Here is an 11,147-nt window from a genome sequence, read left to right on the forward strand (position 1 = left end):
TTGACACCGCGAACTCATCCTAGAAAGTTGATATTCCTGCCTGATTCAATACAAGAGCTGCCCAGAATGGCTGCTAACCCGACCCGATAAGAGAACTTGAAAATACACCTTAACATTTTTTTGTGGTTGGGGGGGGGGATAAAAATCAACTTCAAATACCTGAAAATACCAGAAATACTTCTATTTAAATTACCTGCGTTTGCTTTAACCGTTTCTCGTTCCGTGATCACATCAAACTGCAGGGGAAAAGTCTGGAAGGCTACACATTTACAGAAGTCATTAAAGCTGACAATACAGAAATAGATGATTTGGACCTTTTGGTGATAATCTGTTTCTCCTTCAAGCTGAAGGTAATAAAGTAGGTTTCAATGTGACCTTTGGGCAAGAAAAGGGCAGTCATGAATAGATGCAATGATTACAATTATATAAAAGAATCAGTTGATTTGGGACTGAATTAAAATTACGTTGATTTGGGACTGAATTACAATTACACTGCTAAATCAGAGAAGTCAAGTACCTATATTTCACTCCACGTTTTGGTGGCAAATCCCATCCACACAACCTTGATGTCTGAAGGAAGATATAAATGTTAAAATCTGGTTGATTAGGAGGGTCAGGGAGCCTGCACAAGTAGGCATGGACTGCCTTTAGAACAAGAAAAACCATATCAAACCATGTCGAAGAGACATGAACCCTTTACATGCTTCCCTTCATGGTACTGTTTCTTTCTAAATAGATAGCAGCACCACCAAGTGGTAAAGGGTGAGCTTCTGTGTTAAAAATAAATTTGTCCAGTGGCATAAGAGAGTGATCCCCAAAGAGCAAGTACAGATACTTCAATGTTTCAGCTAGGAAAAAAGTCTCCATCTTATCTCTTCTTCGAGGAGGAAGCACGGTGACGTCGTCTAAAGACGTGTATCCGCCGGAATCGACCTTCGTGTATTTCTCAAATGACTCGAAGATCTGCCAACCCCATTCCCGGTATCTGTGATACATGATATTACCGAGGGGAAAGTTTGCATGCAGTTGGCCTTTATATAAATGACAGGAAATAGAAAGATTAACGAAAGAACTAAAAGATCGTACTTCCAGTCTTGAGTGATACGATACAGTACAAACAAGGATTCAACAGTTTCGGGACGCAACAAGTTGTGACGATCAGCTCGCTTAATTACAATGTCATTTACATATTCTGAACTCTTATTTCCACCATCAAGACCACTTTCAAAATAATCCTGTTGAAATCAGATCATGACAGCAGATCATTACCCACCGAATTATATAATATGCAAAAAGAATAGCACGTATAGATGAATAAGAAAATATGAACCAGTTCGGTGCACATAAAAATTAATTCAATCCTATACTGATTTTCACAAACAAGTTAAATGAACCAACCTTAGTATGAAAGTATGCAATTTCAGGAGCCAAACCAGTGGCAGTTACTGAATACATCTCGAAACATGTCTTCGCTAAATCTTCAGCAAGTTTCAAGTTTTCCAGGTCTTCGAATGTAAGAAGGTTGTCCTTCATGGCTTTCCCCTTTGTGATGCCTTTAGTGGCACCAAGTGCAAGAGTACCAGGCAAGAAACACACCTGGTAAATACATTAAAAATACTTCTATAAATCAGGGGTGCTCTTTCGCATTCGAAACAGAGATGCTTTCACTGGAGTCGATGATTAACGGAAATATAACTTTTGCATTCATGTAAGTGAATGACACTGAGCAATAACTATTGCTTTGATCGAGTGAGCTAATAGTTTAGTTTTTATGGTAAAGCCAATAATTTTTTATGCTGAGGGAACATAATCAAGTATTGACTTCATTGATTAATACAGGCTATGGAATGGGGCTAGAAACCTCTTGTTGGTCCCATAGGATAGATCCAAAGAGCGGGCTTAACTTTTATGTATCTAAGGATACTGGTTAAGCTTGTTTAAGTAGATAACTGTTGAATTTTTTTTTCGAGGCAGAGAATAAAACTTATCTCAAGGATCATAACACCTAATACATTTTCGGTAAAGAACAAAAAAATGTATCAAGTAACATTCAATACGAAGTATAATATGTAGAGACCAAAGTCCAAATTAGCTAAACAAACCTTTAATGACTTCGTTAATGAAAAACAGGGACAAAAGGGAAAAGAAAAAAAAGTGCACCATATTCTCAACTGTACAAGCCTAGACCTTAAGTCCTAGAAGCACATCATGTGTAAGCTTATTCTAGAAATGTTAAAATGCTTCAAACGGTAGATGGCAAGATGAGAGAAAAAATGATATCTTTCATCTCAACAAGAGCACCAAACATATCCATTTATCAAGGTATTCCTGAAAACTCAAGGGTGGAGAAAGAACCACATACCAGGTGATCCATTTATCAAGGTATTCCTGAAAACTCAATGGTGGAGAAAGAACCACATACCAGGTGATCCATTTTTGGATGGAGAGTACCACTGGGTCCCGAAGGCAATTCTCCCACAAAAACCAACTCATTTGGTATTGTTTTTTGCACAAGCAAGTGCCTAACACCCCTCATTGCTTCCTCATGCATATCATACAGATATGTGAAATTACCATCTTGAATAGATCTTAGCTGAAGCCACACTTTGATTAGGTACTCATAATAGCTATCACCTCGAGATCCAAGTCTAATTTCTTCTCCGATGAATTGACCAGATTGAGGGCTGCATTTCATGGAAAGATTATCAAAGAAAATAAATAAATACTCACCGGAATGATCTGCATTCCATACTAAGACAATATCAGGACTAGATCATTACAAATTACGATGATAGATGACAATGATGATAAGTATTAAAATGACATCAATAGATGATAAAGCATATTAACCTCAAATTGTTTAGTCAATAGAAAATGGATCATCAGAAATTTGAAGTGAAAGAAACATGCCTGATGTAGATAGGAACCAGTCCTTCCACCTTTGGAAGAGTTTTGAAATGCGCCAAAACCTTCATCCCTTCTATTTTATACTTCGGATCACCAGAAATTTCACTAAGGTAATTGAACTCAAGCTGTAGAGTGGAAACTTCTGAAGTACTACTCTTATCACCAGGAGATGGAAGAGCTGAGGAATCACTTAGGACAACATCGCTGAAAGGAATGGGAGTGGGACTGGAAGTAAAAGCAAGCAGACGATCAGCCAATTTTTTGCAATGTCTAGATAAACGGTAGGCTTTGGTCCCTTGTTTGCTAAGTTCATATCTTGATGATCCCCCTCACTCAAATGATAAGCACTCATAGACCACCCAAGACCCGTATTGTGGTTTCAACAAATTAACTTGCCCTTTCTGACTAATCCTCTCTAAAAGATGCGATTCAACCCATGATCCCGCTTCAGAAACAACTTCCTCAAGACCCATTATCATGGCAGAATCAAGAGCATCTACAATTGTAGCACCTAGACCTCCTAACCCGTCAATTCCCTCCTGGCTTAGCGGCATAAGCTCATCAGAACCCATAGCGAACTTTTTATAGCCGGACCATGCATGGATAAAAGCCTCCTTTACATGTTGCTGTCTAGCTTTCCATTTTTCTTCATCAGGTTCATTTGCTTTGCCGTAAATGTACTGGAACTACCGTTTTCATTTTCCGATAATCGGGGAGGAAGCCTGGGAGCTCTTCTCGTAAGCTTTTTAATCTTTATGCCAGCATCAGTAACTACCTTTTGTTCTTCATCTGTGCCAATACCTTTTGCTAGTCCATCAGAAACAGAAGATACTTTATTTGCATGAGTCAACATAAGACATGCTAATCCAACTATCATTAATAACCCTAATAACTTCCCTGTACTACAACTTACACATTCACGCCTCATGTCACTAGTAAACAATGTCTGAGTGATCACCTGTAATACACCATAAAAGAACAGAGAAAAATTCAGATTAACATTGCAAATGTAAATAAATATAGGATTCAGAGTCCGTATAAATAAGTGGAGTCGAATAACAGATTCGAATATCCGACGCTGTTTTAGTCAAAAGAAAATCAGATTCAGAAAATACACAGCCAAGGACTCATATCCGTATTCTTAATTTTTCTTTGTATCATTGTCATCTCTTTGTATCTTTTCTTAATTCCTTCCCTTTAACACTGATCGCTTTCAGAAGTATAATCGTGTTCACATAAAAATATATCAAAACGCAGATCCACAAAGATCACCTAACATCTAAATTCGCAGGTTGTAAATCCAACATCTCAATCTTCAATTTAACCAAATCCTCAATTTGTTTAATATCCATTGTCATCTATTCATTTTCTGCGCTCTAATCCCCTTACTAATCCTTTTTATTCCTTCCTTTTTAACACTGATCATTTCATAAATATAATCACCTTCACATAAAAATTACATCAAATGCAGGTGGTAAATCCAATACATCAATTTGCAAGTTATCCGAAATCCGTAATATCTGAATCCTATACTTTTTACTATCCATTGTCATCTCATCTCTGCATTGTCTACGCTCTAATTTTCTCGCTTATCCTTTTTTTTTTAATTTCTTCTCTTTCACACTGATCTCTAACGTAACTATAATTGTGTTCACATAAAAATTATATCAAAATGCAGATCGGAATACCTTAAAAAAAAAAAAAAAAAACGAGGGAAAGAAATTGAATACCTTAAGGAAGATCGGTGACGGAACTTGGCGTTATCATAGTGAATATCTTTCACAGAATAAGGAAGCGATTTCGTCATGATCGAAAGCTCTGATCTAATTGTATTCTTTTTCTAAAAAAAAATTACCAGTTTTTTTAGATTCAGGAATTTTAAAGGGCGAAATTTAAAAGGAAAATAGATAATTGAATAAATAGAAATTGTGAGAGCAATGGAAGTTTTGTTTTTGGCGGGGCACTGGGTGGCGCTACTATTGTTTATATGGGTAAACTACACGAGTAACTATTTAACTATAATTAAAAATTGATATTTTAATTTGATCAAACAGATCATTTAATTATTTAAATGATTTAATTAATACATTGATTGTAGAAGTGATGTGACAGTTAAAATTTAATAGAGAGAATGACTCATCAGTTAACTTTTTGGTATAATTATATATTTGATCATGATACTTACATATGATGTCAGTTTGATCCTAATTTTGGTTAAATTCAATAAATTTAATATTTTAATTAAATTGTGACAAGTGGCAATCTCTAATTATAAGGTTAAGTTTATTTTAGTTTATTTTTAATTTTTTTATTTATTTTCTTCCAATCAGAAGGTTAAGATAAATATATATTTTTATATTAAAATAAAAATGAAATATATTTAATAAGTTAAAAACAAAATAAAAGTTAACTAGGAGTGATTCTCTCATTTAAATAAATTAAAATGAACTTAGCATTCCAATTAGAGACTGACACATGTTGTAATTTAATTAGAGGATTAAATTTATTGAATTTAAACAAAATTAGGATCAAGTTGACATCTTGTGTAAGTAACAAGGACCAAATATATAATCATACCAAAAAATTAAATGATGAGTCATTCTCTTAGTTAAATTTTAACTGTCACATCACCTCCACTGTTAAAAGTTAACGACTAGTGGCTTGATTGAACCATTTAAATTGTTGGGTGATATGTTTGATTAAATTGAAATATCAGTGGTCAAAATGATTTTTGAGCATAATTAAGTGGTCACCTGTGTAGTTTAGCCTATTTATATTTTATTCTTATTTTTATTTTTAATATAAATACGTCATTTTGGGTTAAGTCCATCCAAGGACTTCAAATTATAACTCGACTTTTAAATTGTTTCTTAGACATCATAATTTAGTTAAGTCCTCAAAGTAATCTGTCCTTCCATCAGCCTATCGTTAGCTCAAGTGTTAAATCATATTCAAAATACTTAGATCAAATTTTAAACATGAACATACTTACTTAGAAACCGTGGGTGAATCGAATTGAAATTAATTAATCTTTTTAATTTAAATGGAATTTGATTTATTAAAAAGAATTATAAATCTTAATTATCTACGTGAAAAAGAATGTGTGTGATTTATTAAACAATGACATGGTGTTATAAATCTTATTTATAAATGTGAAAAAAATTAAATGTGTAGCACTACAAATCTTACTAATATACGTAAAAAGCGTGTACACATCCCGTTAATGCATGTGAAAAACGTGTGAAGAAAATTCGTCTTACACATATAAAAGTGTATATGAAAACAAAAATTTTAATTTTTTTTAATTGAACAAATATATTTAATTTTATTTCCATTTTATTCGATTCAATATACACTCTACATAATGCTATATATTGGTCGATGCAGGTGTGATCTGTCCTCCTTCAAATTTAAATTTAATTTTATTAATTATTTATTTATTGATTGTATCCTATTAAAAATTTATTTATGTCAACTTCATAAAAAATTCTTTTATTAATATATATATATATATTATAACGCTGACACTGAATATTTTCAAAATCCGTGATTTATGGTAGAGAGATATTCCCGACCGCCTTTCAACATTTGGCCTATTTAAACGCCTTCACAATACCAACAAGTCCTCCATCAAAACCCCATTTAATTTTCGTCGCTTGTTCTTCCACCATGGTGGCTCAGCCACAGCAAGCAACGTCAACCCGTTGTTCATTGATCGAAACATGCAACAAACCCACCACTGAGTTCACATCAATCCCAGTGATAAACCTGGAAGACCCAAATCCAAGTCATTGATGGTGAAGGCATGTGAAGAGTATGGGTTCTTCAAGGTGGTGGACCACCGTGTTCCAATGGAGTTCATTAAGAGGTTGGAAAGCGAAGCACTTGACTTCTTCAATCTGCCCCAGTCCGAAAAGGACAAAGCTGGTCCACCTGACCCCTTTGGTTATGGCAGCAAGAGGATTGGATCCAATGGTGATGTTGGTAGGATCGAGTATCTCCTTCTCAATTCCAACCCTCAAGTTGTTTCTCTCAAAACCCTTGCTATTTTCCGACAAAACCCAGATATTTTCCGGTAAATACTATATACTTTTCTTTTAAAAAAACACTTTTGGTCCTCTAATTTTATTCCTTTTTTGATGATTCGTGGATATATAGGGATGCTAAGGATTAAACCCAAGCTCTCATGTAGATATGTACGAGTCCCTAATTGATTTAGTCTGAGAGTATTTTAAGTCTCATTTCCAAAAAAAAAAAGAGACAGTATTTTGATTTTGAGTCCATATAAGTTTAAATACTAATAAATTTAAGCATCGATTCGTCTAATTTTTGGATTTAATATTTAATAAATCTTTGAAATTAGACAATATAATATTTTTTAATGTTTGATTATACTTTACCCCTACTCTTGTACCTCACAAATAAGTATCTTGTCACTATATCGAAGTTGGCAGCGATGGATCGAGGGAGCAATTAGCGGATCATTTGTTCTTTTGAAATTTTAAATTCATATATAATTTTAAAAAATATTTTTTTCGAAAAAATTTATCCCTAGATGTTGGCCTATTTCTACTTTCATGGTATCGTTAGTTAATGCAAATAGTTAATACAATTAATTATTTTAATTAAAATGCTGGCGTAAATTTTCCTTCTTTATGTTTAGTTGAAAAGGGTTTTATTAAGAGAAAATGCTGCGTAGATTTTCCTTCTTTATGTTTAGTTGAAAAAGGGTTTTATTAAGAGAAAAGAAATCCAATCAACATTTTAGATAAAAAAAATAGTTAACTTTATCAACTATATGGGTTAAATTTCAAAATTTGAGCACAATAAAGGACCAAGAAAAAAATTGACCCAACACTTCTTTTATTATTTTGATGAAGCAGCTCAGCTGTAAACGACTATATCCAGGCAGTGAAAACAATGGCATGTGAAGCACTGGAACTGATAGCCGGTGGTCTTAAAATCGAGCCACGGGATGCTTTGAGCAAGCTGTTAAGAGATGAGAACAGTGACTCTTGTTTCAGGCTAAACCATTATCCGCCTTGTCCGGAGCCGGAGGCACCGAGCGGTCGGAATTTGGTGGGATTTGGGGAACACACCGACCCACAGATAATATCTGTCTTGAGATCCAACAACACGTCTGGTCTGGAAATTTGTCTGAAAGATGGCACTTGGGTTTCAGTCCCACCTGATGAATCTTCCTTCTTTATCAATGTTGGCGATGCCTTGCAGGTTTGGACTCAGTCGGGTCAGATTTCTTTTAAGGAATGTGATCGAGTCGGATGACTTTGAGTTTAAGGTGAAAAAATATTTAACTTAATATGATATTACAACCATCTCTATATATTTAAAAATAATAACAATAATCATTCTTTCTATTTTATTTTTCAATTAGAATATTATTTTATTTAATAAAAGTATGTTATATATAGAGAGGTAGGATGAGAGTTCTGACCTAAAGATCAGGTCAAGTTTTAGATTAGATGGAATCCTTCTAAACCTAAATCAAATTAGATGCAAGTGGAGAGGTTTGGTTTTAATATCCGATTCAGGTGAGCCAAAAACCTAACTAGTCCGATCTATACTCATCCCTAAATTGAGTGTTGAGACGAGCTCGACATATCTTCCTGATTTTGAGGATTGTAAATAGGAAAAATGAGTTTCAAGAAAGTTGTCGTCCCGTTTGAGACCATAACCTAATATAGGTTTTTGGTTTTAATATATATTTTTAAAACCGGAATTAATCATATTTGAGTTCCATGTTCATCCCCAATTGTAACCTAATTTGATGTTACTATTGAGACAGGTAATGACAAATGGGAGGCTCAAAAGCGTTAAGCATAGGGTATCGGCAAACACACAAAAATCAAGGGTTTCAATGATCTATTTTGGAGGTCCACCTTTAAGTGAAAGATAGTTCCATTAACTTCACTAATGGGAAAACAAGAAGAAGCTTATACAAAGAGTTCACATGGTGGGAATACAAGACTTCGGCTTACAAGTCAAGGTTGGCTGATTGTAGGCTTGGTTTGTTCGAGAAATCTCTAAGTACAACCAAATGATGGTTCAACGTTGAACATTTCCAATCCCTGTTTTACCTTAAAATTTAGGGGGTTTCCCCATTATTTTGTCAAAGTTTAAAGGAAAAAGCTAGTCAAAGAGTTGACTCTACCTGCCATAGCCCATAGATGGAGGGTAGCATATATGTTGTTGGTTTTCCTTTTGATCTCTTTTACTTTTAGGTTGAATGTAACAAATAACTACCCTCCTCTACCATCAATGCAAGACTTTAGCATCATGTCATCATATATTTAAAAACGCAAGTAATATTGACTTTCATCTTTCAAAATTAAACTCGTATCCGAGCACCACGGAGTGCATGAGCGTTCATCAAATAGTTCAAGGTCTTTGAATATATATTTTGTATTTTTCCCATACTAATAGAAAAAAAAAACTTGTATTAGAGTTTGAGCTTTTTACAAATAAAGTTCATGTCAATTACAATTAGATTTTTAATTCATACTAGATGAAACAAAACCCGGATTGATTTCAAATAATGATTTTTTTTTAATTTTAAGTTATTCGAGTTGAGTTATTCGAATTAACTATCAATATTCAATTTATTGACAAATTAATTTTAATTGGATAATACATATGTCAATTATAGAAGTAACCCTCCCCTCACAATATTAAAGTTTAAACTTCTAACATTATTTAAGTGATTTGGCACCTTCTTTCTAGACTAATAATGAATATGGATATGACAATATAGTGTTAAAAGTAAAATTCAATCTAATTAGAATTTTCTATATTTGTTTCCAGCTTATTAACATTTTTAATAGAAGTTGAAATAAAAAGAATTAAAATTTATATATATTATATCTTAAAAACAAATCGTATAAATTAAATTAAATTCATAAGATGATATATTTAATGGTATTAGGTAAACTACTTGGAATTTCAATCCTCTTTTAAACGACCAAAAGGGAATGAAAGGCTCGCAAAGTTGATTTCATTGTCATCTTTGAGTAGTCCACTTGCACTGTCCAAAATTGATTCTTTCTATTTGAAAGGTCGTTATATATATATATATATATATATATATATATAATGAGAGATTAATCGTATACTATAGTATTTTCGTCTTTCTTTTATTATTATTTTTCTTTAAAAAAAAATTGTCTGTGGTTTCACTGGCAAAATCAATGGCACAATCTCTTTTATTAAATTCCAAGGAATATTTGTTTAATATTTCCAAATTCTCAAGATATAGGTAAGAATATTAGTAAATATTAATAGTACATCGAAAATCTTAAAAAATTAGTTTTTTTTCATTGTTGTGTCGTTCATCTCTCTTTTTTTGTCTTTATTGTTCGACAATAACATCAACTTTAATCTATATATCTTCCTTTTTCTCACGCAACCACTATAATCTATATATCCTCATTTTTCTTTTAATTTTAATAATTGTTTAAACAAATCGTATTGTATATTTTTTAGCCGAATCAAAGAAAACTCACGTCAACCAATGAAATTGGTTCAAGTGGTAAGTAACTTGATAACGCTTAAGCAAAGTTTTAGGTTCAAATCTTTATGTATATAGAAAATTCACATTGGGAGGCTCACCCACTAATGCTAAGTTTGCGACCTGAGTCGATCCAGATTAATCAAGATAAAGCTTTAGAAATAGAGGGAAAAAAAAAACCCAAGTCATAATCTTTAGACTTTCGGAAATAGAAGTAATAGTGAATCTCATTCTCTCGCTATCATTCTAGTACTAAAGGTCAAACTGCACATTTAAATAATATTGTACTTTTAAAATATTATCGATGGAGTACTAAGTTGTAACTCAAAATTATTGAAAATTCTTAAAATTTACAAGTTTGAGTTTATTTAAACACATAATGTTTTCTTTAGATAAATATAACTAGTTACAATTCAAAGAGTTCAAGAATGTACGAACCAAAGTGACCTTCGTGGTAAAGGAACTATTGTTATTCTTGAGGACCCGGTTCGAGCACCATAAATGCTAGGGATGTGAGCGTTCAATATTGAAAGGTTGAGAGTTATCTTCGAACATATACTACCTTATACTTACCCCAGATTATTCCAAAAAAAAAGAGTTCAAGAATAGTTGACTCTTGAGGACCCGAGTTCGAGCACCATAGATGACAGGGGTGTGAGCGTTCAATATTAAAAGGTTGAGAGTTATCTTCTAACGAATACTACCTTGTACTTAC

General features: G+C 33.2%; 2 pseudogenes; one reads left to right on the forward strand and one right to left on the reverse strand.

Moving 5' to 3' along the window:
* Nucleotides 1-545: 545 nt before the first annotated feature.
* Nucleotides 546-4,832, reverse strand: LOC120196007 (annotated as a pseudogene).
* Nucleotides 4,833-6,637: 1,805 nt separating this feature from the next.
* LOC120195981 lies at nt 6,638-9,069 on the forward strand (annotated as a pseudogene).
* The last annotated feature ends 2,078 nt before the right edge of the window (nt 9,070-11,147 follow it).

Source organism: Hibiscus syriacus, unplaced genomic scaffold, assembly GCF_006381635.1.
Source record: "Hibiscus syriacus cultivar Baekdansim isolate YM2019G1 unplaced genomic scaffold, ASM638163v2 tig00117022_pilon, whole genome shotgun sequence".
Lineage (NCBI taxonomy): Eukaryota > Viridiplantae > Streptophyta > Magnoliopsida > Malvales > Malvaceae > Hibiscus > Hibiscus syriacus.